Genomic DNA, 25,143 nt, shown 5'->3' with positions numbered 1-25,143 from the left:
GCAGATATCTACGATTTATTAGCACATTACATCGAAAATGGTTCAAACTTTAAAGGTCATATTTCTTGACTGGATCATTCGAAATAGGTCGTGTTTATGTGCGTTTGACAGCTCTTTTTAAGCGCTATCGATTCTTGACAACAATAATGCGCTTTATGATTTCCGGTAAAAAGTTCCAACGAAGGAAATCTAGGGTGCTTTCCGACTTAATTTTCATATGACAAAGTTAATTAGCAAAGTTACTACATCGCCATTTTCTTTTTCTGACGCTCGTAATCCATTCATTTGCGACTTAGCGCATTTATTGCAGCAAGATTGTAGCCGTTTTGAAGGGAAAGCATCTTCTAATCACGTCCCTTACTTGATTTACTCAGCGGCTATTGCGTAAAAAAGATACGTCACAGTCGTAATGATAAATGATGTAACGTGAAAAAGTCAATAGCCTACGACACCGGGAGTTCCCAGGCGGTCCCCCATCCAAGTACTATCCCGGCCCGACGATGCTTAACTTCCGTGATCGGACGAGAACAGGTGTGTTCATCGTGGTATGGTCGTAAACAAACAAACGGGCAGATATCTACGATTTATTAGCACATTACATCGAAAATGGTTTAAACTTTAAAGGTCATATTTCTTGACAGGATCATCCGAAATAGGTCGTGTTTATGTGCATTTGAAAGCTCATTTCAAGCGCTATCCATTAATTACGACAACCATGCGCTTTAAGATTTCCGGTAAAAAGTTCCAACGAAGGAAATCTAGGGTGCTTTCAGACTTAATTTTCATATGACAAAGTTAATTAGCAAAGTAACTACATCGCCATTTTCTTTGTCTGACGCTCGTAATCCATTTATTTGCGACGTGGCGCATTTATTGCAGCAAGATTGTAGCCGTTTTGAAGGGAAAGCATCTTCTAATCATATCTCTTTCTTGATTTACTCAGCGGCTATTTCGTAAAAAAGATACGTCACAGTCGTAATGATAAATAATGTAACGTGAAAAAGTCAATAGCCTACGACACCGGGAGTTCCCAGGCGGTCCCCCATCCAAGTACTATCCCGGCCCGACGATGCTTAACTTCCGTGATCGGACGAGAACAGGTGTGTTCATCGTGGTATGGTCGTAGACAAACAAACGGGCAGATATCTACGATTTATTAGCACATTACATCGAAAATGGTTCAAACTTTAAAGGTCATATTTCTTGACTGGATCATTCGAAATAGGTCGTGTTTATGTGCGTTTGACAGCTCTTTTTAAGCGCTATCGATTCTTGACAACAATAATGCGCTTTATGATTTCCGGTAAAAAGTTCCAACGAAGGAAATCTAGGGTGCTTTCCGACTTAATTTTCATATGACAAAGTTAATTAGCAAAGTTACTACATCGCCATTTTCTTTTTCTGACGCTCGTAATCCATTCATTTGCGACTTAGCGCATTTATTGCAGCAAGATTGTAGCCGTTTTGAAGGGAAAGCATCTTCTAATCACGTCCCTTACTTGATTTACTCAGCGGCTATTGCGTAAAAAAGATACGTCACAGTCGTAATGATAAATGATGTAACGTGAAAAAGTCAATAGCCTACGACACCGGGAGTTCCCAGGCGGTCCCCCATCCAAGTACTATCCCGGCCCGACGATGCTTAACTTCCGTGATCGGACGAGAACAGGTGTGTTCATCGTGGTATGGTCGTAGACAAACAAACGGGCAGATATCTACGATTTATTAGCACATTACATCGAAAATGGTTTAAACTTTAAAGGTCATATTTCTTGACTGGATCATTCGAAATAGGTCGTGTTTATGTGCGTTTGACAGCTCTTTTTAAGCGCTATCGATTCTTGACAACAATAATGCGCTTTATGATTTCCGGTAAAAAGTTCCAACGAAGGAAATCCAGGGTGCTTTCCGACTTAATTCTCATATGACAAAGTTAATTAGCAAAGTTACTACATCGCCATTTTCTTTTTCTGACGCTCGTAATCCATTCATTTGCGACTTGGCGCATTTATTGCTGCCAGATCGTAGCCGTTTTTAAGGGAAAGCAACTTCTAATCATGTCTCTTTCTTGATTTACTCAGCGGCTATTTCGTAAAAAAGATACGTCACAGTCGTAATGATAAATAATGTAACGTGAAAAAGTCAATAGCCTACGACACCGGGAGTTTCCAGGCGGTCCCCCATCCAAGTACTATCCCGGCCCGACGATGCTTAACTTCCGTGATCGGACGAGAACAGGTGTGTTCATCGTGGTATGGTCGTAAACAAACAAACGGGCAGATATCTACGATTTATTAGCACATTACATCGAAAATGGTTTAAACTTTAAAGGTCATATTTCTTGACTGGATCATCCGAAATAGGTCGTGTTTATGTGCATTTGAAAGCTCATTTCAAGCGCTATCCATTAATTACGACAACCATGCGCTTTAAGATTTCCGGTAAAAAGTTCCAACGAAGGAAATCTAGGGTGCTTTCAGACTTAATTTTCATATGACAAAGTTAATTAGCAAAGTAACTACATCGCCATTTTCTTTGTCTGACGCTCGTAATCCATTTTTTTGCGACGTGGCGCATTTATTGCAGCAAGATTGTAGCCGTTTTGAAGGGAAAGCATCTTCTAATCACGTCCCTTACTTGATTTACTCAGCGGCTATTGCGTAAAAAAGATACGTCACAGTCGTAATGATAAATGATGTAACGTGAAAAAGTCAATAGCCTACGACACCGGGAGTTCCCAGGCGGTCCCCCATCCAAGTACTATCCTGGCCCGACGATGCTTAACTTCCGTGATCGGACGAGAACAGGTGTGTTCATCGTGGTATGGTCGTACACAAACAAACGGGCAGATATCTACGATTTATTAGCACATTACATCGAAAATGGTTTAAACTTTAAAGGTCATATTTCTTGACTGGATTATCCGAAATAGGTCGTGTTTATGTGCATTTGAAAGCTCATTTCAAGCGCTATCGATTAATTACGACAACCATGCGCTTTAAGATTTCCGGTAAAAAGTTCCAACGAAGGAAATCTAGGGTGCTTTCCGACTTAATTTTCATATGACAAAGTTAATTAGCAAAGTAACTACATCGCCATTTTCTTTGTCTGACGCTTGTAATCCATTCATTTGCGACTTGGCGCATTTATTGCTGCCAGATCGTAGCCGTTTTGAAGGGAAAGCAACTTCTAATCATGTCTCTTTCTTGATTTACTCAGCGGCTATTTCGTAAAAAAGATACGTCACAGTCGTAATGATAAATAATGTAACGTGAAAAAGTCAATAGCCTACGACACCGGGAGTTCCCAGGCGGTCCCCCATCCAAGTACTATCCCGGCCCGACGATGCTTAACTTCCGTGATCGGACGAGAACAGGTGTGTTCATCGTGGTATGGTCGTAGACAAACAAACGGGCAGATATCTACGATTTATTAGCACATTACATCGAAAATGGTTCAAACTTTAAAGGTCATATTTCTTGACTGGATCGTTCGAAATAGGTCGTGTTTATGTGCGTTTGACAGCTCTTTTTAAGCGCTATCGATTCTTGACAACAATAATGCGCTTTATGATTTCCGGTAAAAAGTTCCAACGAAGGAAATCTAGGGTGCTTTCCGACTTAATTTTCATATGACAAAGTTAATTAGCAAAGTTACTACATCGCCATTTTCTTTTTCTGACGCTCGTAATCCATTCATTTGCGACTTGGCGCATTTATTGCTGCCAGATCGTAGCCGTTTTGAAGGGAAAGCAACTTCTAATCATCTCTCTTTCTTGATTTACTCAGCGGCTATTTCGTAAAAAAGATACGTCACAGTCGTAATGATAAATAATGTAACGTGAAAAAGTCAATAGCCTACGACACCGGGAGTTCCCAGGCGGTCCCCCATCCAAGTACTATCCCGGCCCGACGATGCTTAACTTCCGTGATCGGACGAGAACAGGTGTGTTCATCGTGGTATGGTCGTAAACAAACAAACGGGCAGATATCTACGATTTATTAGCACATTACATCGAAAATGGTTTAAACTTTAAAGGTCATATTTCTTGACTGGATCATCCGAAATAGGTCGTGTTTATGTGCATTTGAAAGCTCATTTCAAGCGCTATCCATTAATTACGACAACCATGCGCTTTAAGATTTCCGGTAAAAAGTTCCAACGAAGGAAATCTAGGGTGCTTTCAGACTTAATTTTCATATGACAAAGTTAATTAGCAAATTAACTACATCGCCATTTTCTTTGTCTGACGCTCGTAATCCATTCATTTGCGACTTGGCGCATTTATTGCTGCCAGATCGTAGCCGTTTTGAAGGGAAAGCAACTTCTAATCATGTCTCTTTCTTGATTTACTCAGCGGCTATTTCGTAAAAAAGATACGTCACAGTCGTAATGATAAATAATGTAACGTGAAAAAGTCAATAGCCTACGACACCGGGAGTTCCCAGGCGGTCCCCCATCCAAGTACTATCCCGGCCCGACGATGCTTAACTTCCGTGATCGGACGAGAACAGGTGTGTTCATCGTGGTATGGTCGTAAACAAACAAACGGGCAGATATCTACGATTTATTAGCACATTACATCGAAAATGGTTTAAACTTTAAAGGTCATATTTCTTGACTGGATCATCCGAAATAGGTCGTGTTTATGTGCATTTGAAAGCTCATTTCAAGCGCTATCCATTAATTACGACAACCATGCGCTTTAAGATTTCCGGTAAAAAGTTCCAACGAAGGAAATCTAGGGTGCTTTCAGACTTAATTTTCATATGACAAAGTTAATTAGCAAAGTAACTACATCGCCATTTTCTTTGTCTGACGCTCGTAATTCATTTATTTGCGACGTGGCGCATTTATTGCAGCAAGATTGTAGCCGTTTTGAAGGGAAAGCATCTTCTAATCACGTCCCTTACTTGATTTACTCAGCGGCTATTGCGTAAAAAAGATACGTCACAGTCGTAATGATAAATGATGTAACGTGAAAAAGTCAATAGCCTACGACACCGGGAGTTCCCAGGCGGTCCCCCATCCAAGTACTATCCCGGCCCGACGATGCTTAACTTCCGTGATCGGACGAGAACAGGTGTGTTCATCGTGGTATGGTCGTAGACAAACAAACGGGCAGATATCTACGATTTATTAGCACATTACATCGAAAATGGTTTAAACTTTAAAGGTCATATTTCTTGACTGGATCATTCGAAATAGGTCGTGTTTATGTGCGTTTGACAGCTCTTTTTAAGCGCTATCGATTCTTGAGAACAATAATGCGCTTTATGATTTCCGGTAAAAAGTTCCAACGAAGGAAATCTAGGGTGCTTTCCGACTTAATTTTCATATGACAAAGTTAATTAGCAAAGTTACTACATCGCCATTTTCTTTTTCTGACGCTCGTAATCTATTCATTTGCGACTTGGCGCATTTATTGCTGCCAGATCGTAGCCGTTTTGAAGGGAAAGCAACTTCTAATCATGTCTCTTTCTTGATTTACTCAGCGGCTATTTCGTAAAAAAGATACGTCACAGTCGTAATGATAAATAATGTAACGTGAAAAAGTCAATAGCCTACGACACCGGGAATTCCCAGGCGGTGCCCCATCCAAGTACTATCCCGGCCCGACGATGCTTAACTTCCGTGATCGGACGAGAACAGGTGTGTTCATCGTGGTATGGTCGTAAACAAACAAACGGGCAGATATCTACGATTTATTAGCACATTACATCGAAAATGGTTTAAACTTTAAAGGTCATATTTCTTGACTGGATCATCCGAAATAGGTCGTGTTTATGTGCATTTGAAAGCTCATTTCAAGCGCTATCCATTAATTACGACAACCATGCGCTTTAAGATTTCCGGTAAAAAGTTCCAACGAAGGAAATCTAGGGTGCTTTCAGACTTAATTTTCATATGACAAAGTTAATTAGCAAATTTACTACATCGCCATTTTCTTTGTCTGACGCTCGTAATCCATTCATTTGCGACTTGGCGCATTTATTGCTGCCAGATCGTAGCCGTTTTGAAGGGAAAGCAACTTCTAATCATGTCTCTTTCTTGATTTACTCAGCGGCTATTTCGTAAAAAAGATACGTCACAGTCGTAATGATAAATAATGTAACGTGAAAAAGTCAATAGCCTACGACACCGGGAGTTCCCAGGCGGTCCCCCATCCAAGTACTATCCTGGCCCGACGATGCTTAACTTCCGTGATCGGACGAGAACAGGTGTGTTCATCGTGGTATGGTCGTAGACAAACAAACGGGCAGATATCTACGATTTATTAGCACATTACATCGAAAATGGTTTAAACTTTAAAGGTCATATTTCTTGACTGGATTATCCGAAATAGGTCGTGTTTATGTGCATTTGAAAGCTCATTTCAAGCGCTATCGATTAATTACGACAACCATGCGCTTTAAGATTTCCGGTAAAAAGTTCCAACGAAGGAAATCTAGGGTGCTTTCCGACTTAATTTTCATATGACAAAGTTAATTAGCAAAGTAACTACATCGCAATTTTCTTTGTCTGACGCTTGTAATCCATTCATTTGCGACTTGGCGCATTTATTGCTGCCAGATCGTAGCCGTTTTGAAGGGAAAGCAACTTCTAATCATGTCTCTTTCTTGATTTACTCAGCGGCTATTTCGTAAAAAAGATACGTCACAGTCGTAATGATAAATAATGTAACGTGAAAAAGTCAATAGCCTACGACACCGGGAGTTCCCAGGCGGTCCCCCATCCAAGTACTATCCCGGCCCGACGATGCTTAACTTCCGTGATCGGACGAGAACAGGTGTGTTCATCGTGGTATGGTCGTAAACAAACAAACGGGCAGATATCTACGATTTATTAGCACATTACATCGAAAATGGTTTAAACTTTAAAGGTCATATTTCTTGACTGGATCATCCGAAATAGGTCGTGTTTATGTGAATTTGAAAGCTCATTTCAAGCGCTATCCATTAATTACGACAACCATGCGCTTTAAGATTTCCGGTAAAAAGTTCCAACGAAGGAAATCTAGGGTGCTTTCAGACTTAATTTTCATATGACAAAGTTAATTAGCAAATTAACTACATCGCCATTTTCTTTGTCTGACGCTCGTAATCCATTCAATTGCGACTTGGTGCATTTATTGCTGCCAGATCGTAGCCGTTTTGAAGGGAAAGCAACTTCTAATCATGTCTCTTTCTTGATTTACTCAGCGGCTATTTCGTAAAAAAGATACGTCACAGTCGTAATGATAAATAATGTAACGTGAAAAAGTCAATAGCCTACGACACCGGGAGTTCCCAGGCGGTCCCCCATCCAAGTACTATCCCGGCCCGACGATGCTTAACTTCCGTGATCGGACGAGAACAGGTGTGTTCATCGTGGTATGGTCGTAAACAAACAAACGGGCAGATATCTACGATTTATTAGCACATTACATCGAAAATGGTTTAAACTTTAAAGGTCATATTTCTTGACTGGATCATCCGAAATAGGTCGTGTTTATGTGCATTTGAAAGCTCATTTCAAGCGCTATCCATTAATTACGACAACCATGCGCTTTAAGATTTCCGGTAAAAAGTTTCAACGAAGGAAATCTAGGGTGCTTTCAGACTTAATTTTCATATGACAAAGTTAATTAGCAAAGTAACTACATCGCCATTTTCTTTGTCTGACGCTCGTAATCCATTTATTTGCGACGTGGCGCATTTATTGCAGCAAGATTGTACCCGTTTTGAAGGGAAAGCATCTTCTAATCACGTCCCTTACTTGATTTACTCAGCGGCTATTGCATAAAAAAGATACGTCACAGTCGTAATGATAAATGATGTAACGTGAAAAAGTCAATAGCCTACGACACCGGGAGTTCCCAGGCGGTCCCCCATCCAAGTACTATCCTGGCCCGACGATGCTTAACTTCCGTGATCGGACGAGAACAGGTGTGTTCATCGTGGTATGGTCGTAGACAAACAAACGGGCAGATATCTACGATTTATTAGCACATTACATCGAAAATGGTTTAAACTTTAAAGGTCATATTTCTTGACTGGATCATTCGAAATAGGTCGTGTTTATGTGCGTTTGACAGCTCTTTTTAAGCGCTATCGATTCTTGAGAACAATAATGCGCTTTATGATTTCCGGTAAAAAGTTCCAACGAAGGAAATCTAGGGTGCTTTCCGACTTAATTTTCATATGACAAAGTTAATTAGCAAAGTTACTACATCGCCATTTTCTTTTTCTGACGCTCGTAATCCATTCATTTGCGACTTGGCGCATTTATTGCTGCCAGATCGTAGCCGTTTTGAAGGGAAAGCAACTTCTAATCATGTCTCTTTCTTGATTTACTCAGCGGCTATTTCGTAAAAAAGATACGTCACAGTCGTAATGATAAATAATGTAACGTGAAAAAGTCAATAGCCTACGACACCGGGAGTTCCCAGGCGGTCCCCCATCCAAGTACTATCCCGGCCCGAGGATTCTTAACTTCCGTGATCGGACGAGAACAGGTGTGTTCATCGTGGTATGGTCGTAGACAAACAAACGGGCAGATATCTACGATTTATTAGCACATTACATCGAAAATGGTTCAAACTTTAAAGGTCTTATTTCTTGACTGGATCATTCGAAATAGGTCGTGTTTATGTGCGTTTGACAGCTCTTTTTAAGCGCTATCGATTCTGGACAACAATAATGCGCTTTATGATTTCCGGTAAAAAGTTCCAACGAAGGCAATCTAGGGTACTTGCAGACTTAATTTTCATATGACAAAGTTAATTAGCAAATTAACTACATCGCCATTTTCTTTGTCTGACGCTCGTAATCCATTGATTTGCGACGTGGCGCATTTATTGCAGCCAGATCGTAGCCGCTTTGAAGGGAAAGAAACTTCAAATAACGTCCCTTACTTGATTTACTCAGCGCTATTGCGTAAAAAAGATACGTCACAGTCGTAATGATAAATAATGTAACGTGAAAAAGTCAATAGCCTACGACACCGGGAGTTCCCAGGCGGTCCCCCATCCAAGTACTATCCCGGCCCGACGATGCTTAACTTCCGTGATCGGACGAGAACAGGTGTGTTCATCGTGGTATGGTCGTAGACAAACAAACGGGCAGATATCTACGGTTTATTAGCACATTACATCGAAAATTGTTTAAACTTTAAAGGTCATATTTATTGACTGGATCATCCGAAATAGGTCGTGTTTATGTGCATTTGAAAGCTCATTTCAAGCGCTATCGATTCTTTACGACAACCATGCGCTTTAAGATTTCCGGTAAAAAGTTCCAACGAAGGAAATCTGGGGTGCTTTCAGATTTAATTTTCATATGACAAAGTTAATTAGCAAAGTAACTACATCGCCATTTTCTTTGTCTGACGCTCGTAATCCATTTATTTGCGACGTGGCGCATTTATTGCAGCAAGATTGTAGCCTTTTTGAAGGGAAAGCATCTTCTAATCACGTCCCTTACTTGATTTACTCAGGGGCTATTGCGTAAAAAAGATACGTCACAGTCGTAATGATAAATAATGTAACGTAAAAAAGTCAATAGCCTACGACACCGGGAGTTCCCAGGCGGTCCCCCATCCAAGTACTATCCTAGCCCGACGATGCTTAACTTCCGTGATCGGACGAGAACAGGTGTGTTCATCGTGGTATGGTCGTAGACAAACAAACGGGCAGATATCTACGATTTATTAGCACATTACATCGAAAATGGTTTAAACTTTAAATGTCATATTTCTTGACTGGATCATCCGAAATAGGTCGTGTTGATGTGCATTTGAAAGCTCATTTCAAGCGCTATCCATTAATTACGACAACCATGCGCTTTAAGATTTCCGGTAAAAAGTTCCAACGAAGGAAATCTAGGGTGCTTTCAGACTTAATTTTCATATGACAAAGTTAATTAGCAAAGTAACTACATCGCCATTTTCTTTGTCTGACGCTCGTAATCCATTTATTTGCGACGTGGCGCATTTATTGCAGCAAGATTGTAGCCGTTTTGAAGGGAAAGCATCTTTTAATCACGTCCCTTATTGATTTACTCAGCGGCTATTTCGTAAAAAAGATACGTCACAGTCGTAATGATAAATAATGTAACGTGAAAAAATCAATAGCCTACGACACCGGGAGTTCCCAGGCGGTCCCCCATCCAAGTACTATCCCGGCCCGACGATGCTTAACTTCCGTGATCGGACGAGAACAGGTGTGTTCATCGTGGTATGGTCGTAGACAAACAAACGGGCAGATATCTACGATTTATTAGCACATTACATCGAAAATGGTTCAAACTTTAAAGGTCATATTTCTTGACTGGATCATTCGAAATAGGTTGTGTTTATGTGCGTTTGACAGCTCTTTCTAAGCGCTATCGATTCTTGACAACAATAATGCGCTTTATGATTTCCGGTAAAAAGTTCCAACGAAGGAAATCTAGGGTGCTTTCCGACTTAATTTTCATATGACAAAGTTAATTAGCAAAGTTACTACATCGCCATTTTCTTTGTCTGACGCTCGTAATCCATTCATTTGCGACTTGGCGCATTTATTGCTGCCAGATCGTAGCCGCTTTAAAGGGAAAGCAACTTCTAATCATGTCTCTTTCTTGATTTACTCAGCGGCTATTTCGTAAAAAAGATACGTCACAGTCGTAATGATAAATAATGCAACGTGAAAAAGTCAATAGCCTACGACACCGGGAGTTCCCAGGCGGTCCCCCATCCAAGTACTATCTCGGCCCGAGGATTCTTAACTTCCGTGATCGGACGAGAACAGGTGTGTTCATCGTGGTATGGTCGTAGACAAACAAACGGGCAGATATCTACGATTTATTAGCACATTACATCGAAAATGGTTTAAACTTTAAAGGTCATATTTCTTGACTGGATCATCCGAAATAGGTCGTGTTTATGTGCATTTTAAAGCTCATTTCAAGCGCTATCGATTCTTTACGACAACCATGCGCTTTAAGATTTCCGGTAAAAAGTTCCAACGAAGGAAATCTAGGGTGCTTTCAGACTTAATTTTCATATGACAAAGTTAATTAGCAAATTAACTACATCGCCATTTTCTTTGTCTGACGCTCGTAATCCATTTATTTGCGACGTGGCGCATTTATTGCAGCAAGATTGTAGCCGTTTTGAAGGGAAAGCATCTTCTAATCACGTCCCTTACTTGATTTACTCAGCGGCTATGGCGTAAAAAAGATACGTCACAGTCGTAATGATAAATGATGTAACGTGAAAAAGTCAATAGCCTACGACACCGGGAGTTCCCAGGCGGTCCCCCATCCAAGTACTATCCTGGTCCGACGATGCTTAACTTCCGTGATCGGACGAGAACAGGTGTGTTCATCGTGGTATGGTCGTAGACAAACAAACGGGCAGATATCTACGATTTATTAGCACATTACATCGAAAATGGTTTAAACTTTAAAGGTCATATTTCTTGACTGGATTATCCGAAATAGGTCGTGTTTATGTGCATTTGAAAGCTCATTTCAAGCGCTATCGATTAATTACGACAACCATGCGCTTTAAGATTTCCGGTAAAATGTTCCAACGAAGAAAATCTAGGGTGCTTTCCGACTTAATTTTCATATGACAAAGTTAATTAGCAAAGTAACTACATCGCCATTTTCTTTGTCTGACGCTTGTAATCCATTCATTTGCGACTTGGCGCATTTATTGCTGCCAGATCGTAGCCGTTTTGAAGGGAAAGCAACTTCTAATCATGTCTCTTTCTTGATTTACTTAGCGGCTATTTCGTAAAAAAGATACGTCACAGTCGTAATGATAAATAATGTAACGTGAAAAAGTCAATAGCCTACGACACCGGGAGTTCCCAGGCGGTCCCCCATCCAAGTACTATCCCGGCCCGACGATGCTTAACTTCCGTGATCGGACGAGAACAGGTGTGTTCATCGTGGTATGGTCGTAGACAAACAAACGGGCAGATATCTACGATTTATTAGCACAATACATCGAAAATGGTTCAAACTCTAAAGGTCATATTTCTTGACTGGATCATTCCAAATAGGTCGTGTTTATGTGCGTTTGACAGCTCTTTTTAAGCGCTATCGATTCTTGACAACAATAATGCGCTTTATGATTTCCGGTAAAAAGTTCCAACGAAGGAAATCTAGGGTGCTTTGCGACTTAATTTTCATATGACAAAGTTAATTAGCAAAGTTACTACATCGCCATTTTCTTTTTCTGACGCTCGTAATCTATTCATTTGCGACTTGGCGCATTTATTGCTGCCAGATCGTAGCCGTTTTGAAGGGAAAGCAACTTCTAATCATGTCTCTTTCTTGATTTACTCAGCGGCTATTTCGTAAAAAAGATACGTCACAGTCGTAATGATAAATAATGTAACGTGAAAAAGTCAATAGCCTACGACACCGGGAATTCCCAGGCGGTGCCCCATCCAAGTACTATCCCGGCCCGACGATGCTTAACTTCCGTGATCGGACGAGAACAGGTGTGTTCATCGTGGTATGGTCGTAAACAAACAAACGGGCAGATATCTACGATTTATTAGCACATTACATCGAAAATGGTTTAAACTTTAAAGGTCATATTTCTTGACTGGATCATCCGAAATAGGTCGTGTTTATGTGCATTTGAAAGCTCATTTCAAGCGCTATCCATTAATTACGACAACCATGCGCTTTAAGATTTCCGGTAAAAAGTTCCAACGAAGGAAATCTAGGGTGCTTTCAGACTTAATTTTCATATGACAAAGTTAATTAGCAAATTAACTACATCGCCATTTTCTTTGTCTGACGCTCGTAATCCATTCATTTGCGACTTGGCGCATTTATTGCTGCCAGATCGTAGCCGTTTTGAAGGGAAAGCAACTTCTAATCATGTCTCTTTCTTGATTTACTTAGCGGCTATTTCGTAAAAAAGATACGTCACAGTCGTAATGATAAATAATGTAACGTGAAAAAGTCAATAGCCTACGACACCGGGAGTTCCCAGGCGGTCCCCCATCCAAGTACTATCCTGGCCCGACGATGCTTAACTTCCGTGATCGGACGAGAACAGGTGTGTTCATCGTGGTATGGTCGTAGACAAACAAACGGGCAGATATCTACGATTTATTAGCACATTACATCGAAAATGGTTTAAACTTTAAAGGTCATATTTCTTGACTGGATTATCCGAAATAGGTCGTGTTTATGTGCATTTGAAAGCTCATTTCAAGCGCTATCGATTAATTACGACAACTATGCGCTTTAAGATTTCCGGTAAAAAGTTCCAACGAAGGAAATCTAGGGTGCTTTCCGACTTAATTTTCATATGACAAAGTTAATTAGCAAAGTAACTACATCGCCATTTTCTTTGTCTGACGCTTGTAATCCATTCATTTGCGACTTGGCGCATTTATTGCTGCCAGATCGTAGCCGTTTTGAAGGGAAAGCAACTTCTAATCATGTCTCTTTCTTGATTTACTCAGCGGCTATTTCGTAAAAAAGATACGTCACAGTCGTAATGATAAATAATGTAACGTGAAAAAGTCAATAGCCTACGACACCGGGAGTTCCCAGGCGGTCCCCCATCCAAGTACTATCCCGGCCCGACGATGCTTAACTTCCGTGATCGGACGAGAACAGGTGTGTTCATCGTGGTATGGTCGTAGACAAACAAACGGGCAGATATCTACGATTTATTAGCACATTACATCGAAAATGGTTCAAACTTTAAAGGTCATCTTTCTTGACTGGATCATTCGAAATAGGTCGTGTTTATGTGCGTTTGACAGCTCTTTTTAAGCGCTATCGATTCTTGACAACAATAATGCGCTTTATGATTTCCGGTAAAAAGTTCCAACGAAGGAAATCTAGGGTGCTTTCAGACTTAATTTTCATATGACAAAGTTAATTAGCAAAGTTACTACATCGCCATTTTCTTTTTCTGACGCTCGTAATCCATTCATTTGCGACTTGGCGCATTTATTGCTGCCAGATCGTAGCCGTTTTGAAGGGAAAGCAACTTCTAATCATGTCTCTTTCTTGATTTACTCAGCGGCTATTTCGTAAAAAAGATACGTCACAGTCGTAATGATAAATAATGTAACGTGAAAAAGTTAATAGCCTACGACACCGGGAGTTCCCAGGTGGTCCCCCATCCAAGTACTATCCCGGCCCGACGATGCTTAACTTCCGTGATCGGACGAGAACAGGTGTGTTCATCGTGGTATGGTCGTAAACAAACAAACGGGCAGATATCTACGATTTATTAGCACATTACATCGAAAATGGTTTAAGCTTTAAAGGTCATATTTCTTGACTGGATCATCCGAAATAGGTCGTGTTTATGTGCATTTGAAAGCTCATTTCAAGCGCTATCCATTAATTACGACAACCATGCGCTTTAAGATTTCCGGTAAAAAGTTCCAACGAAGGAAATCTAGGGTGCTTTCAGACTTAATTTTCATATGACAAAGTTAATTAGCAAATTAACTACATCGCAATTTTCTTTGTCTGACGCTCGTAATCAATTCATTTGCGACTTGGCGCATTTATTGCTGCCAGATCGTAGCCGTTTTGAAGGGAAAGCAACTTCTAATCATGTCTCTTTCTTGATTTACTCAGCGGCTATTTCGTAAAAAAGATACGTCACAGTCGTAATGATAAATAATGTAACGTGAAAAAGTCAATAGCCTACGACACCGGGAGTCCCCAGGCGGTCCCCCATCCAAGTACTATCCCGGCCCGACGATGCTTAACTTCCGTGATCGGACGAGAACAGGTGTGTTCATCGTGGTATGGTCGTAAACAAACAAACGGGCAGATATCTACGATTTATTAGCACATTACATCGAAAATGGTTTAAACTTTAAAGGTCATATTTCTTGACTGGATCATCCGAAATAGGTCGTGTTTATGTGCATTTGAAAGCTCATTTCAAGCGCTATCCATTAATTACGACAACCATGCGCTTTAAGATTTCCGGTAAAAAGTTTCAACGAAGGAAATCTAGGGTGCTTTCAGACTTAATTTTCATATGACAAAGTTAATTAGCAAAGTAACTACATCGCCATTTTCTTTGTCTGACGCTCGTAATCCATTTATTTGCGACGTGGCGCATTTATTGCAGCAAGATTGTACCCGTTTTGAAGGGAAAGCATCTTCTAATCACGTCCCTTACTTGATTTACTCAGCGGCTATTGCGTAAAAAAGATACGTCACAGTCGTAATGATAAATGATGTAACGTGAAAAAGTCAATAGCCTACGACACCGGGAGTTCCCAGGCGGTCCCCCATCCAAGTACTATCCTGGCCCGACGATGCTTAACTTCCGTGATCGGACGAGAACAGGTGTGTTCATCGTGGTATGGTCGTAGACAAACAAACGGGCAGATATCTACGATTTATTAGCACATTACATCGAAAATGGTTTAAACTTTAAAGGTCATATTTCTTGACTGGATCATTCGAAATAGGTCGTGTTTATGTGCGTTTGACAGCTCTTTTTAAGTGCTATCGATTCTTGAGAACAATAATGCGCTTTATGATTTCCGGTAAAAAGTTCCAACGAAGGAAATCTAGGGTGCTTTCCGACTTAATTTTCATATGACAAAGTTATATAGCAAAGTTACTACATCGCCATTTTCTTTTTCTGACGCTCGTAATCCATTCATTTGCGACTTGGCGCATTTATTGCTGCCAGATCGTAGCCGTTTTGAAGATAAAAGCAACTTCTAATCATGTCTCTTTCTTGATTTACTCAGCGGCTAATTCGTAAAAAAGATACGTCACAGTCGTAATGATAAATAATGTAACGTGAAAAAGTCAATAGCCTACGACACCGGGAGTTCCCAGGCGGTCCCCCATCCAAGTACTATCCCGGCCCGAGGATTCTTAACTTCCGTGATCGGACGAGAACAGGTGTGTTCATCGTGGTATGGTCGTAGACAAACAAACGGGCAGATATCTACGATTTATTAGCACATTACATCGAAAATGGTTCAAACTTTAAAGGTCATATTTCTTGACTGGATCATTCGAAATAGGTCGTGTTTATGTGCGTTTGACAGCTCTTTTTAAGCGCTATCGATTCTGGACAACAATAATGCGCTTTATGATTTCCGGTAAAAAGTTCCAACGAAGGCAATCTAGGGTACTTGCAGACTTAATTTTCATATGACAAAGTTAATTAGCAAATTAACTACATCGCCATTTTCTTTGTCTGACGCTCGTAATCCATTGATTTGCGACGTGGCGCATTTATTGCAGCCAGATCGTAGCCGCTTTGAAGGGAAAGAAACTTCAAATAACGTCCCTTACTTGATTTACTCAGCGCTATTGCGTAAAAAAGATACGTCACAGTCGTAATGATAAATAATGTAACGTGAAAAAGTCAATAGCCTACGACACCGGGAGTTCCCAGGCAGTCCCCCATCCAAGTACTATCCCGGCCCGACGATGCTTAACTTCCGTGATCGGACGAGAACAGGTGTGTTCATCGTGGTATGGTCGTAGACAAACAAACGGGCAGATATCTACGGTTTATTAGCACATTACATCGAAAATTGTTTAAACTTTAAAGGTCATATTTATTGACTGGATCATCCGAAATAGGTCGTGTTTATGTGCATTTGAAAGCTCATTTCAAGCGCTATCGATTCTTTACGACAACCATGCGCTTTAAGATTTCCGGTAAAAAGTTCCAACGAAGGAAATCTGGGGTGCTTTCAGATTTAATTTTCATATGACAAAGTTAATTAGCAAAGTAACTACATCGCCATTTTCTTTGTCTGACGCTCGTAATCCATTTATTTGCGACGTGGCGCATTTATTGCAGCAAGATTGTAGCCGTTTTGAAGGGAAAGCATCTTCTAATCACGTCCCTTACTTGATTTACTCAGGGGCTATTGCGTAAAAAAGATACGTCACAGTCGTAATGATAAATAATGTAACGTAAAAAAGTCAATAGCCTACGACACCGGGAGTTCCCAGGCAATCCCCCATCCAAGTACTATCCTAGCCCGACGATGCTTAACTTCCGTGATCGGACGAGAACAGGTGTGTTCATCGTGGTATGGTCGTAGACAAACAAACGGGCAGATATCTACGATTTATTAGCACATTACATCGAAAATGGTTTAAACTTTAAAGGTCATATTTCTTGACTGGATCATCCGAAATAGGTCGTGTTTATGTGCATTTGAAAGCTCATTTTAAGCGCTATCCATTAATTACGACAACCATGCGCTTTAAGATTTCCGGTAAAAAGTTCCAACGAAGGAAATCTAGGGTGCTTTCAGACTTAATTTTCATATGACAAAGTTAATTAGCAAAGTAACTACATCGCTTGTAATCCATTCATTTGCGACTTGGCGCATTTATTGCTGCCAGATCGTAGCCGTTTTGAAGGGAAAGCAACTTCTAATCATGTCTCTTTCTTGATTTACTCAGCGGCTATTTCGTAAAAAAGATACGTCACAGTCGTAATGATAAATAATGTAACGTGAAAAAGTCAATAGCCTACGACACCGGGAGTTCCCAGGCGGTCCCCCATCCAAGTACTATCCCGGCCCGACGATGCTTAACTTCCGTGATCGGACGAGAACAGGTGTGTTCATCGTGGTATGGTCGTAGACAAACAAACGGGCAGATATCTACGATTTATTAGCACATTACATCGAAAATGGTTTAAACTTTAAAGGTCATATTTCTTGACTGGATCATCCGAAATAGGTCGTGTTTATGTGCATTTGAAAGCTCATTTTAAGCGCTATCCATTAATTACGACAACCATGCGCTTTAAGATTTCCGGTAAAAAGTTCCAACGAAGGAAATCTAGGGTGCTTTCAGACTTAATTTTCATATGACAAAGTTAATTAGCAAAGTAACTACATCGCTTGTAATCCATTCATTTGCGACTTGGCGCATTTATTGCTGCCAGATCGTAGCCGTTTTGAAGGGAAAGCAACTTCTAATCATGTCTCTTTCTTGATTTACTCAGCGGCTATTTCGTAAAAAAGATACGTCACAGTCGTAATGATAAATAATGTAACGTGAAAAAGTCAATAGCCTACGACACCGGGAGTTCCCAGGCGGTCCCCCATCCAAGTACTATCCCGGCCCGACGATGCTTAACTTCCGTGATCGGACGAGAACAGGTGTGTTCATCGTGGTATGGTCGTAGACAAACAAACGGGCAGATATCTACGATTTATTAGCACATTACATCGAAAATGGTTCAAACTCTAAAGGTCATATTTCTTGACTGGATCATTCCAAATAGGTCGTGTTTATGTGCGTTTGACAGCTCTTTTTAAGCGCTATCGATTCGTGACAACAATAATGCGCTTTATGATTTCCGGTAAAAAGTTCCAACGAAGGAAATCTAGGGTGCTTTCCGACTTAATTTTCATATGACAAAGTTAATTAGCAAAGTTACTACATCGCCATTTTCTTTTTCTGACGCTCGTAATCTATTCATTTGCGACTTGGCGCATTTATTGCTGCCAGATCGTAGCCGTTTTGAAGGGAAAGCAACTTCTAATCATGTCTCTTTCTTGATTTACTCAGCGGCTATTTCGTAAAAAAGATACGTCACAGTCGTAATGATAAATAATGTAACGTGAAAAAGTCAATAGCCTACGACACCGGGAATTCCCAGGCGGTGCCCCATCCAAGTACTATCCCGGCCCGACGATGCTTAACTTCCGTGATCGGACGAGAACAGGTGTGTTCATCGTGGTATGGTCGTAAACAAACAAACGGGCAGATATCTACGATTTATTAGCACATTACATCGAAAATGGTTTAAACTTTAAAGGTCATATTTCTTGACTGGATCATCCGAAATAGGTCGTGTTTATGTGCATTTGAAAGCTCATTTCAAGCGCTATCCATTAATTACGACAACCATGCGCTTTAAGATTTCCGGTAAAAAGTTTCAACGAAGGAAATCTAGGGTGCTTTCAGACTTAATTTTCATATGACAAAGTTAATTAGCAAAGTAACTACATCGCCATTTTCTTTGTCTGACGCTCGTAATCCATTTATTTGCGACGTGGCGCATTTATTGCAGCAAGATTGTACCCGTTTTGAAGGGAAAGCATCTTCTAATCACGTCCCTTACTTGATTTACTCAGCGGCTATTGCGTAAAAAAGATACGTCACAGTCGTAATGATAAATGATGTAACGTGAAAAAGTCAATAGCCTACGACACCGGGAGTTCCCAGGCGGTCCCCCATCCAAGTACTATCCTGGCCCGACGATGCTTAACTTCCGTGATCGGACGAGAACAGGTGTGTTCATCGTGGTATGGTCGTAGACAAACAAACGGGCAGATATCTACGATTTATTAGCACATTACATCGAAAATGGTTTAAACTTTAAAGGTCATATTTCTTGACTGGATCATTCGAAATAGGTCGTGTTTATGTGCGTTTGACAGCTCTTTTTAAGTGCTATCGATTCTTGAGAACAATAATGCGCTTTATGATTTCCGGTAAAAAGTTCCAACGAAGGAAATCTAGGGTGCTTTCCGACTTAATTTTCATATGACAAAGTTATATAGCAAAGTTACTACATCGCCATTTTCTTTTTCTGACGCTCGTAATCCATTCATTTGCGACTTGGCGCATTTATTGCTGCCAGATCGTAGCCGTTTTGAAGATAAAAGCAACTTCTAATCATGTCTCTTTCTTGATTTACTCAGCGGCTAATTCGTAAAAAAGATACGTCACAGTCGTAATGATAAATAATGTAACGTGAAAAAGTCAATAGCCTACGACACCGGGAGTTCCCAGGCGGTCCCCCATCCAAGTACTATCCCGGCCCGAGGATTCTTAACTTCCGTGATCGGACGAGAACAGGTGTGTTCATCGTGGTATGGTCGTAGACAAACAAACGGGCAGATATCTACGATTTATTAGCACATTACATCGAAAATGGTTCAAATTTTAAAGGTCATATTTCTTGACTGGATCATTCGAAATAGGTCGTGTTTATGTGCGTTTGACAGCTCTTTTTAAGCGCTATCGATTCTGGACAACAATAATGCGCTTTATGATTTCCGGTAAAAAGTTCCAACGAAGGCAATCTAGGGTACTTGCAGACTTAATTTTCATATGACAAAGTTAATTAGCAAATTAACTACATCGCCATTTTCTTTGTCTGACGCTCGTAATCCATTGATTTGCGACGTGGCGCATTTATTGCAGCCAGATCGTAGCCGCTTTGAAGGGAAAGAAACTTCAAATAACGTCCCTTACTTGATTTACTCAGCGCTATTGCGTAAAAAAGATACGTCACAGTCGTAATGATAAATAATGTAACGTGAAAAAGTCAATAGCCTACGACACCGGGAGTTCCCAGGCGGTCCCCCATCCAAGTACTATCCCGGCCCGACGATGCTTAACTTCCGTGATCGGACGAGAACAGGTGTGTTCATCGTGGTATGGTCGTAGACAAACAAACGGGCAGATATCTACGGTTTATTAGCACATTACATCGAAAATTGTTTAAACTTTAAAGGTCATATTTATTGACTGGATCATCCGAAATAGGTCGTGTTTATGTGCATTTGAAAGCTCATTTCAAGCGCTATCGATTCTTTACGACAACCATGCGCTTTAAGATTTCCGGTAAAAAGTTCCAACGAAGGAAATCTGGGGTGCTTTCAGATTTAATTTTCATATGACAAAGTTAATTAGCAAAGTAACTACATCGCCATTTTCTTTGTCTGACGCTCGTAATCCATTTATTTGCGACGTGGCGCATTTATTGCAGCAAGATTGTAGCCGTTTTGAAGGGAAAGCATCTTCTAATCACGTCCCTTACTTGATTTACTCAGGGGCTATTGCGTAAAAAAGATACGTCACAGTCGTAATGATAAATAATGTAACGTAAAAAAGTCAATAGCCTACGACACCGGGAGTTCCCAGGCAATCCCCCATCCAAGTACTATCCTAGCCCGACGATGCTTAACTTCCGTGATCGGACGAGAACAGGTGTGTTCATCGTGGTATGGTCGTAGACAAACAAACGGGCAGATATCTACGATTTATTAGCACATTACATCGAAAATGGTTTAAACTTTAAAGGTCATATTTCTTGACTGGATCATCCGAAATAGGTCGTGTTTATGTGCATTTGAAAGCTCATTTTAAGCGCTATCCATTAATTACGACAACCATGCGCTTTAAGATTTCCGGTAAAAAGTTCCAACGAAGGAAATCTAGGGTGCTTTCAGACTTAATTTTCATATGACAAAGTTAATTAGCAAAGTAACTACATCGCTTGTAATCCATTCATTTGCGACTTGGCGCATTTATTGCTGCCAGATCGTAGCCGTTTTGAAGGGAAAGCAACTTCTAATCATGTCTCTTTCTTGATTTACTCAGCGGCTATTTCGTAAAAAAAATACGTCACAGTCGTAATGATAAATAATGTAACGTGAAAAAGTCAATAGCCTACGACACCGGGAGTTCCCAGGCGGTCCCCCATCCAAGTACTATCCCGGCCCGACGATGCTTAACTTCCGTGATCGGACGAGAACAGGTGTGTTCATCGTGGTATGGTCGTAGACAAACAAACGGGCAGATATCTACGATTTATTAGCACATTACATCGAAAATGGTTTAAACTTTAAAGGTCATATTTCTTGACTGGATCATCCGAAATAGGTCGTGTTTATGTGCATTTGAAAGCTCATTTTAAGCGCTATCCATTAATTACGACAACCATGCGCTTTAAGATTTCCGGTAAAAAGTTCCAACGAAGGAAATCTAGGGTGCTTTCAGACTTAATTTTCATATGACAAAGTTAATTAGCAAAGTAACTACATCGCTTGTAATCCATTCATTTGCGACTTGGCGCATTTATTGCTGCCAGATCGTAGCCGTTTTGAAGGGAAAGCAACTTCTAATCATGTCTCTTTCTTGATTTACTCAGCGGCTATTTCGTAAAAAAGATACGTCACAGTCGTAATGATAAATAATGTAACGTGAAAAAGTCAATAGCCTACGACACCGGGAGTTCCCAGGCGGTCCCCCATCCAAGTACTATCCCGGCCCGACGATGCTTAACTTCCGTGATCGGACGAGAACAGGTGTGTTCATCGTGGTATGGTCGTAGACAAACAAACGGGCAGATATCTACGATTTATTAGCACATTACATCGAAAATGGTTCAAACTCTAAAGGTCATATTTCTTGACTGGATCATTCCAAATAGGTCGTGTTTATGTGCGTTTGACAGCTCTTTTTAAGCGCTATCGATTCTTGACAACAATAATGCGCTTTATGATTTCCGGTAAAAAGTTCCAACGAAGGAAATCTAGGGTGCTTTCCGACTTAATTTTCATATGACAAAGTTAATTAGCAAAGTTACTACATCGCCATTTTCTTTTTCTGACGCTCGTAATCTATTCATTTGCGACTTGGCGCATTTATTGCTGCCAGATCGTAGCCGTTTTGAAGGGAAAGCAACTTCTAATCATGTCTCTTTCTTGATTTACTCAGCGGCTATTTCGTAAAAAAGATACGTCACAGTCGTAATGATAAATAATGTAACGTGAAAAAGTCAATAGCCTACGACACCGGGAATTCCCAGGCGGTGCCCCATCCAAGTACTATCCCGGCCCGACGATGCTTAACTTCCGTGATCGGACGAGAACAGGTGTGTTCATCGTGGTATGGTCGTAAACAAACAAACGGGCAGATATCTACGATTTATTAGCACATTACATCGAAAATGGTTTAAACTTTAAAGGTCATATTTCTTGACTGGATCATCCGAAATAGGTCGTGTTTATGTGCATTTGAAAGCTCATTTCAAGCGCTATCCATTAATTACGACAACCATGCGCTTTAAGATTTCCGGTAAAAAGTTCCAACGAAGGAAATCTAGGGTGCTTTCCGACTTAATTTTCATATGACAAAGTTAATTAGCAAAGTAACTACATCGCCATTTTCTTTGTCTGACGCTTGTAATCCATTCATTTGCGACTTGGCGCATTTATTGCTGCCAGATCGTAGCCGTTTTGAAGGGAAAGCAACTTCTAATCATGTCTCTTTCTTGATTTACTCAGCGGTTATTTCGTAAAAAAGATACGTCACAGTCGTAATGATAAATAATGTAACGTGAAAAAGTCAATAGCCTACGACACCGGGAGTTCCCAGGCGGTCCCCCATCCAAGTACTATCCCGGCCCGACGATGCTTAACTTCCGTGATCGGACGAGAACAGGTGTGTTCATCGTGGTATGGTCGTAGACAAACAAACGGGCAGATATCTACGATTTATTAGCACATTACATCGAAAATGGTTCAAACTTTAAAGGTCATATTTCTTGACTGGATCATTCGAAATAGGTCGTGTTTATGTGCGTTTGACAGCTCTTTTTAAGCGCTATCGATTCTTGACAACAATAATGCGCTTTATGATTTCCGGTAAAAAGTTCCAACGAAGGAAATCTAGGGTGCTTTCCGACTTAATTTTCATATGACAAAGTTAATTAGCAAAGTTACTACATCGCCATTTTCTTTTTCTGACGCTCGTAATCCATTCATTTGCGACTTGGCGCATTTATTGCTGCCAGATCGTAGCCGTTTTGAAGGGAAAGCAACTTCTAATCATGTCTCTTTCTTGATTTACTCAGTGGCTATTTCGTAAAAAAGATACGTCACAGTCGTAATGATAAATAATGTAACGTGAAAAAGTTAATAGCCTACGACACCAGGAGTTCCCAGGCGGTCCCCCATCCAAGTACTATCCCGGCCCGACGATGCTTAACTTCCGTGATCGGACGAGAACAGGTGTGTTCATCGTGGTATGGTCGTAAACAAACAAGCGGGCAGATATCTACGATTTATTAGCACATTACATCGAAAATGGTTTAAACTTTAAAGGTCATATTTCTTGACTGGATCATCCGAAATAGGTCGTGTTTATGTGCATTTGAAAGCTCATTTCAAGCGCTATCCATTAATTACGACAACCATGCGCTTTAAGATTTCCGGTAAAAAGTTCCAACGAAGGAAATCTAGGGTGCTTTCAGACTTAATTTTCATATGACAAAGTTAATTAGCAAATTAACTACATCGCCATTTTCTTTGTCTGACGCTCGTAATCCATTCATTTGCGACTTGGCGCATTTATTGCTGCCAGATCGTAGCCGTTTTGAAGGGAAAGCAACTTCTAATCATGTCTCTTTCTTGATTTACTCAGCGGCTATTTCGTAAAAAAGATACGTCACAGTCGTAATGATAAATAATGTAACGTGAAAAAGTCAATAGCCTACGACACCGGGAGTTCCCAGGCGGTCCCCCATCCAAGTACTATCCCGGCCCGACGATGCTTAACTTCCGTGATCGGACGAGAACAGGTGTGTTCATCGTGGTATGGTCGTAAACAAACAAACGGGCAGATATCTACGATTTATTAGCACATTACATCGAAAATGGTTTAAACTTTAAAGGTCATATTTCTTGACTGGATCATCCGAAATAGGTCGTGTTTATGTGCATTTGAAAGCTCATTTCAAGCGCTATCCATTAATTACGACAACCATGCGCTTTAAGATTTCCGGTAAAAAGTTTCAACGAAGGAAATCTAGGGTGCTTTCAGACTTAATTTTCATATGACAAAGTTAATTAGCAAAGTAACTACATCGCCATTTTCTTTGTCTGACGCTCGTAATCCATTTATTTGCGACGTGGCGCATTTATTGCAGCAAGATTGTACCCGTTTTGAAGGGAAAGCATCTTCTAATCACGTCCTTTACTTGATTTACTCAGCGGCTATTGCGTAAAAAAGATACGTCACAGTCGTAATGATAAATGATGTAACGTGAAAAAGTCAATAGCCTACGACACCGGGAGTTCCCAGGCGGTCCCCCATCCAAGTACTATCCTGGCCCGACGATGCTTAACTTCCGTGATCGGACGAGAACAGGTGTGTTCATCGTGGTATGGTCGTAGACAAACAAACGGGCAGATATCTACGATTTATTAGCACATTACATCGAAAATGGTTTAAACTTTAAAGGTCATATTTCTTGACTGGATCATTCGAAATAGGTCGTGTTTATGTGCGTTTGACAGCTCTTTTTAAGCGCTATCGATTCTTGAGAACAATAATGCGCTTTATGATTTCCGGTAAAAAGTTCCAACGAAGG

General features: G+C 40.6%; 44 non-coding genes across 44 annotated transcripts; all 44 read right to left on the bottom strand.

Annotated features, from left to right (window-relative positions):
* Positions 1 to 440: 440 nt before the first annotated feature.
* Positions 441 to 559, bottom strand: LOC130615554 (5S ribosomal RNA). Its single transcript, XR_008976643.1, has one exon. It is a non-coding gene; the product is annotated as a 5S ribosomal RNA (ribosomal RNA).
* Positions 560 to 1,009: 450 nt separating this feature from the next.
* Positions 1,010 to 1,128, bottom strand: LOC130615106 (5S ribosomal RNA). Its single transcript, XR_008976195.1, has one exon. It is a non-coding gene; the product is annotated as a 5S ribosomal RNA (ribosomal RNA).
* A 450-nt stretch (positions 1,129 to 1,578) lies between these two features.
* LOC130615105 (5S ribosomal RNA) lies at positions 1,579 to 1,697 on the bottom strand. The gene has a single exon (XR_008976194.1). It is a non-coding gene; the product is annotated as a 5S ribosomal RNA (ribosomal RNA).
* A 450-nt stretch (positions 1,698 to 2,147) lies between these two features.
* Positions 2,148 to 2,266, bottom strand: LOC130616759 (5S ribosomal RNA). Its single transcript, XR_008977839.1, has one exon. It is a non-coding gene; the product is annotated as a 5S ribosomal RNA (ribosomal RNA).
* Positions 2,267 to 2,716: 450 nt separating this feature from the next.
* Positions 2,717 to 2,835, bottom strand: LOC130616178 (5S ribosomal RNA). Its single transcript, XR_008977261.1, has one exon. It is a non-coding gene; the product is annotated as a 5S ribosomal RNA (ribosomal RNA).
* Positions 2,836 to 3,285: 450 nt separating this feature from the next.
* Positions 3,286 to 3,404, bottom strand: LOC130615103 (5S ribosomal RNA). The gene has a single exon (XR_008976193.1). It is a non-coding gene; the product is annotated as a 5S ribosomal RNA (ribosomal RNA).
* Positions 3,405 to 3,854: 450 nt separating this feature from the next.
* On the bottom strand, positions 3,855 to 3,973 carry LOC130615552 (5S ribosomal RNA). The gene has a single exon (XR_008976641.1). It is a non-coding gene; the product is annotated as a 5S ribosomal RNA (ribosomal RNA).
* A 450-nt stretch (positions 3,974 to 4,423) lies between these two features.
* LOC130615551 (5S ribosomal RNA) lies at positions 4,424 to 4,542 on the bottom strand. Its single transcript, XR_008976640.1, has one exon. It is a non-coding gene; the product is annotated as a 5S ribosomal RNA (ribosomal RNA).
* A 450-nt stretch (positions 4,543 to 4,992) lies between these two features.
* On the bottom strand, positions 4,993 to 5,111 carry LOC130615102 (5S ribosomal RNA). The gene has a single exon (XR_008976192.1). It is a non-coding gene; the product is annotated as a 5S ribosomal RNA (ribosomal RNA).
* Positions 5,112 to 5,561: 450 nt separating this feature from the next.
* On the bottom strand, positions 5,562 to 5,680 carry LOC130616193 (5S ribosomal RNA). Its single transcript, XR_008977277.1, has one exon. It is a non-coding gene; the product is annotated as a 5S ribosomal RNA (ribosomal RNA).
* A 450-nt stretch (positions 5,681 to 6,130) lies between these two features.
* Positions 6,131 to 6,249, bottom strand: LOC130618417 (5S ribosomal RNA). Its single transcript, XR_008979461.1, has one exon. It is a non-coding gene; the product is annotated as a 5S ribosomal RNA (ribosomal RNA).
* Positions 6,250 to 6,699: 450 nt separating this feature from the next.
* LOC130615550 (5S ribosomal RNA) lies at positions 6,700 to 6,818 on the bottom strand. Its single transcript, XR_008976639.1, has one exon. It is a non-coding gene; the product is annotated as a 5S ribosomal RNA (ribosomal RNA).
* A 450-nt stretch (positions 6,819 to 7,268) lies between these two features.
* On the bottom strand, positions 7,269 to 7,387 carry LOC130615549 (5S ribosomal RNA). The gene has a single exon (XR_008976637.1). It is a non-coding gene; the product is annotated as a 5S ribosomal RNA (ribosomal RNA).
* A 450-nt stretch (positions 7,388 to 7,837) lies between these two features.
* Positions 7,838 to 7,956, bottom strand: LOC130618405 (5S ribosomal RNA). The gene has a single exon (XR_008979459.1). It is a non-coding gene; the product is annotated as a 5S ribosomal RNA (ribosomal RNA).
* Positions 7,957 to 8,406: 450 nt separating this feature from the next.
* Positions 8,407 to 8,525, bottom strand: LOC130617590 (5S ribosomal RNA). Its single transcript, XR_008978668.1, has one exon. It is a non-coding gene; the product is annotated as a 5S ribosomal RNA (ribosomal RNA).
* Positions 8,526 to 8,974: 449 nt separating this feature from the next.
* Positions 8,975 to 9,093, bottom strand: LOC130615100 (5S ribosomal RNA). Its single transcript, XR_008976190.1, has one exon. It is a non-coding gene; the product is annotated as a 5S ribosomal RNA (ribosomal RNA).
* A 450-nt stretch (positions 9,094 to 9,543) lies between these two features.
* Positions 9,544 to 9,662, bottom strand: LOC130615729 (5S ribosomal RNA). Its single transcript, XR_008976817.1, has one exon. It is a non-coding gene; the product is annotated as a 5S ribosomal RNA (ribosomal RNA).
* A 449-nt stretch (positions 9,663 to 10,111) lies between these two features.
* LOC130615099 (5S ribosomal RNA) lies at positions 10,112 to 10,230 on the bottom strand. The gene has a single exon (XR_008976189.1). It is a non-coding gene; the product is annotated as a 5S ribosomal RNA (ribosomal RNA).
* Positions 10,231 to 10,680: 450 nt separating this feature from the next.
* LOC130618145 (5S ribosomal RNA) lies at positions 10,681 to 10,799 on the bottom strand. The gene has a single exon (XR_008979219.1). It is a non-coding gene; the product is annotated as a 5S ribosomal RNA (ribosomal RNA).
* A 450-nt stretch (positions 10,800 to 11,249) lies between these two features.
* LOC130615742 (5S ribosomal RNA) lies at positions 11,250 to 11,368 on the bottom strand. The gene has a single exon (XR_008976830.1). It is a non-coding gene; the product is annotated as a 5S ribosomal RNA (ribosomal RNA).
* Positions 11,369 to 11,818: 450 nt separating this feature from the next.
* On the bottom strand, positions 11,819 to 11,937 carry LOC130615098 (5S ribosomal RNA). Its single transcript, XR_008976188.1, has one exon. It is a non-coding gene; the product is annotated as a 5S ribosomal RNA (ribosomal RNA).
* Positions 11,938 to 12,387: 450 nt separating this feature from the next.
* On the bottom strand, positions 12,388 to 12,506 carry LOC130616192 (5S ribosomal RNA). Its single transcript, XR_008977275.1, has one exon. It is a non-coding gene; the product is annotated as a 5S ribosomal RNA (ribosomal RNA).
* A 450-nt stretch (positions 12,507 to 12,956) lies between these two features.
* On the bottom strand, positions 12,957 to 13,075 carry LOC130618391 (5S ribosomal RNA). The gene has a single exon (XR_008979455.1). It is a non-coding gene; the product is annotated as a 5S ribosomal RNA (ribosomal RNA).
* Positions 13,076 to 13,525: 450 nt separating this feature from the next.
* Positions 13,526 to 13,644, bottom strand: LOC130615097 (5S ribosomal RNA). The gene has a single exon (XR_008976186.1). It is a non-coding gene; the product is annotated as a 5S ribosomal RNA (ribosomal RNA).
* A 450-nt stretch (positions 13,645 to 14,094) lies between these two features.
* On the bottom strand, positions 14,095 to 14,213 carry LOC130615472 (5S ribosomal RNA). The gene has a single exon (XR_008976560.1). It is a non-coding gene; the product is annotated as a 5S ribosomal RNA (ribosomal RNA).
* Positions 14,214 to 14,663: 450 nt separating this feature from the next.
* Positions 14,664 to 14,782, bottom strand: LOC130616938 (5S ribosomal RNA). The gene has a single exon (XR_008978017.1). It is a non-coding gene; the product is annotated as a 5S ribosomal RNA (ribosomal RNA).
* A 450-nt stretch (positions 14,783 to 15,232) lies between these two features.
* LOC130618379 (5S ribosomal RNA) lies at positions 15,233 to 15,351 on the bottom strand. The gene has a single exon (XR_008979452.1). It is a non-coding gene; the product is annotated as a 5S ribosomal RNA (ribosomal RNA).
* A 451-nt stretch (positions 15,352 to 15,802) lies between these two features.
* Positions 15,803 to 15,921, bottom strand: LOC130617589 (5S ribosomal RNA). Its single transcript, XR_008978667.1, has one exon. It is a non-coding gene; the product is annotated as a 5S ribosomal RNA (ribosomal RNA).
* A 449-nt stretch (positions 15,922 to 16,370) lies between these two features.
* On the bottom strand, positions 16,371 to 16,489 carry LOC130616063 (5S ribosomal RNA). Its single transcript, XR_008977148.1, has one exon. It is a non-coding gene; the product is annotated as a 5S ribosomal RNA (ribosomal RNA).
* Positions 16,490 to 16,939: 450 nt separating this feature from the next.
* On the bottom strand, positions 16,940 to 17,058 carry LOC130617346 (5S ribosomal RNA). The gene has a single exon (XR_008978424.1). It is a non-coding gene; the product is annotated as a 5S ribosomal RNA (ribosomal RNA).
* A 431-nt stretch (positions 17,059 to 17,489) lies between these two features.
* On the bottom strand, positions 17,490 to 17,608 carry LOC130615096 (5S ribosomal RNA). The gene has a single exon (XR_008976185.1). It is a non-coding gene; the product is annotated as a 5S ribosomal RNA (ribosomal RNA).
* A 431-nt stretch (positions 17,609 to 18,039) lies between these two features.
* On the bottom strand, positions 18,040 to 18,158 carry LOC130615095 (5S ribosomal RNA). Its single transcript, XR_008976184.1, has one exon. It is a non-coding gene; the product is annotated as a 5S ribosomal RNA (ribosomal RNA).
* A 450-nt stretch (positions 18,159 to 18,608) lies between these two features.
* LOC130616191 (5S ribosomal RNA) lies at positions 18,609 to 18,727 on the bottom strand. Its single transcript, XR_008977274.1, has one exon. It is a non-coding gene; the product is annotated as a 5S ribosomal RNA (ribosomal RNA).
* Positions 18,728 to 19,177: 450 nt separating this feature from the next.
* Positions 19,178 to 19,296, bottom strand: LOC130618367 (5S ribosomal RNA). The gene has a single exon (XR_008979440.1). It is a non-coding gene; the product is annotated as a 5S ribosomal RNA (ribosomal RNA).
* Positions 19,297 to 19,747: 451 nt separating this feature from the next.
* Positions 19,748 to 19,866, bottom strand: LOC130617588 (5S ribosomal RNA). Its single transcript, XR_008978666.1, has one exon. It is a non-coding gene; the product is annotated as a 5S ribosomal RNA (ribosomal RNA).
* Positions 19,867 to 20,315: 449 nt separating this feature from the next.
* Positions 20,316 to 20,434, bottom strand: LOC130615094 (5S ribosomal RNA). Its single transcript, XR_008976183.1, has one exon. It is a non-coding gene; the product is annotated as a 5S ribosomal RNA (ribosomal RNA).
* Positions 20,435 to 20,884: 450 nt separating this feature from the next.
* On the bottom strand, positions 20,885 to 21,003 carry LOC130617345 (5S ribosomal RNA). The gene has a single exon (XR_008978423.1). It is a non-coding gene; the product is annotated as a 5S ribosomal RNA (ribosomal RNA).
* Positions 21,004 to 21,434: 431 nt separating this feature from the next.
* LOC130615092 (5S ribosomal RNA) lies at positions 21,435 to 21,553 on the bottom strand. The gene has a single exon (XR_008976182.1). It is a non-coding gene; the product is annotated as a 5S ribosomal RNA (ribosomal RNA).
* A 431-nt stretch (positions 21,554 to 21,984) lies between these two features.
* LOC130615091 (5S ribosomal RNA) lies at positions 21,985 to 22,103 on the bottom strand. The gene has a single exon (XR_008976181.1). It is a non-coding gene; the product is annotated as a 5S ribosomal RNA (ribosomal RNA).
* Positions 22,104 to 22,553: 450 nt separating this feature from the next.
* Positions 22,554 to 22,672, bottom strand: LOC130616190 (5S ribosomal RNA). Its single transcript, XR_008977273.1, has one exon. It is a non-coding gene; the product is annotated as a 5S ribosomal RNA (ribosomal RNA).
* Positions 22,673 to 23,122: 450 nt separating this feature from the next.
* Positions 23,123 to 23,241, bottom strand: LOC130615090 (5S ribosomal RNA). The gene has a single exon (XR_008976180.1). It is a non-coding gene; the product is annotated as a 5S ribosomal RNA (ribosomal RNA).
* Positions 23,242 to 23,691: 450 nt separating this feature from the next.
* On the bottom strand, positions 23,692 to 23,810 carry LOC130615377 (5S ribosomal RNA). The gene has a single exon (XR_008976467.1). It is a non-coding gene; the product is annotated as a 5S ribosomal RNA (ribosomal RNA).
* A 450-nt stretch (positions 23,811 to 24,260) lies between these two features.
* On the bottom strand, positions 24,261 to 24,379 carry LOC130615548 (5S ribosomal RNA). The gene has a single exon (XR_008976636.1). It is a non-coding gene; the product is annotated as a 5S ribosomal RNA (ribosomal RNA).
* Positions 24,380 to 24,829: 450 nt separating this feature from the next.
* Positions 24,830 to 24,948, bottom strand: LOC130618355 (5S ribosomal RNA). The gene has a single exon (XR_008979428.1). It is a non-coding gene; the product is annotated as a 5S ribosomal RNA (ribosomal RNA).
* Positions 24,949 to 25,143: the final 195 nt, after the last annotated feature.

This window comes from Hydractinia symbiolongicarpus, chromosome 11, assembly GCF_029227915.1.
Source record: "Hydractinia symbiolongicarpus strain clone_291-10 chromosome 11, HSymV2.1, whole genome shotgun sequence".
Lineage (NCBI taxonomy): Eukaryota > Metazoa > Cnidaria > Hydrozoa > Anthoathecata > Hydractiniidae > Hydractinia > Hydractinia symbiolongicarpus.
Note: the sequence above shows the minus strand (reverse complement) of the source record. Positions and strands in the feature narration are given on the sequence as shown.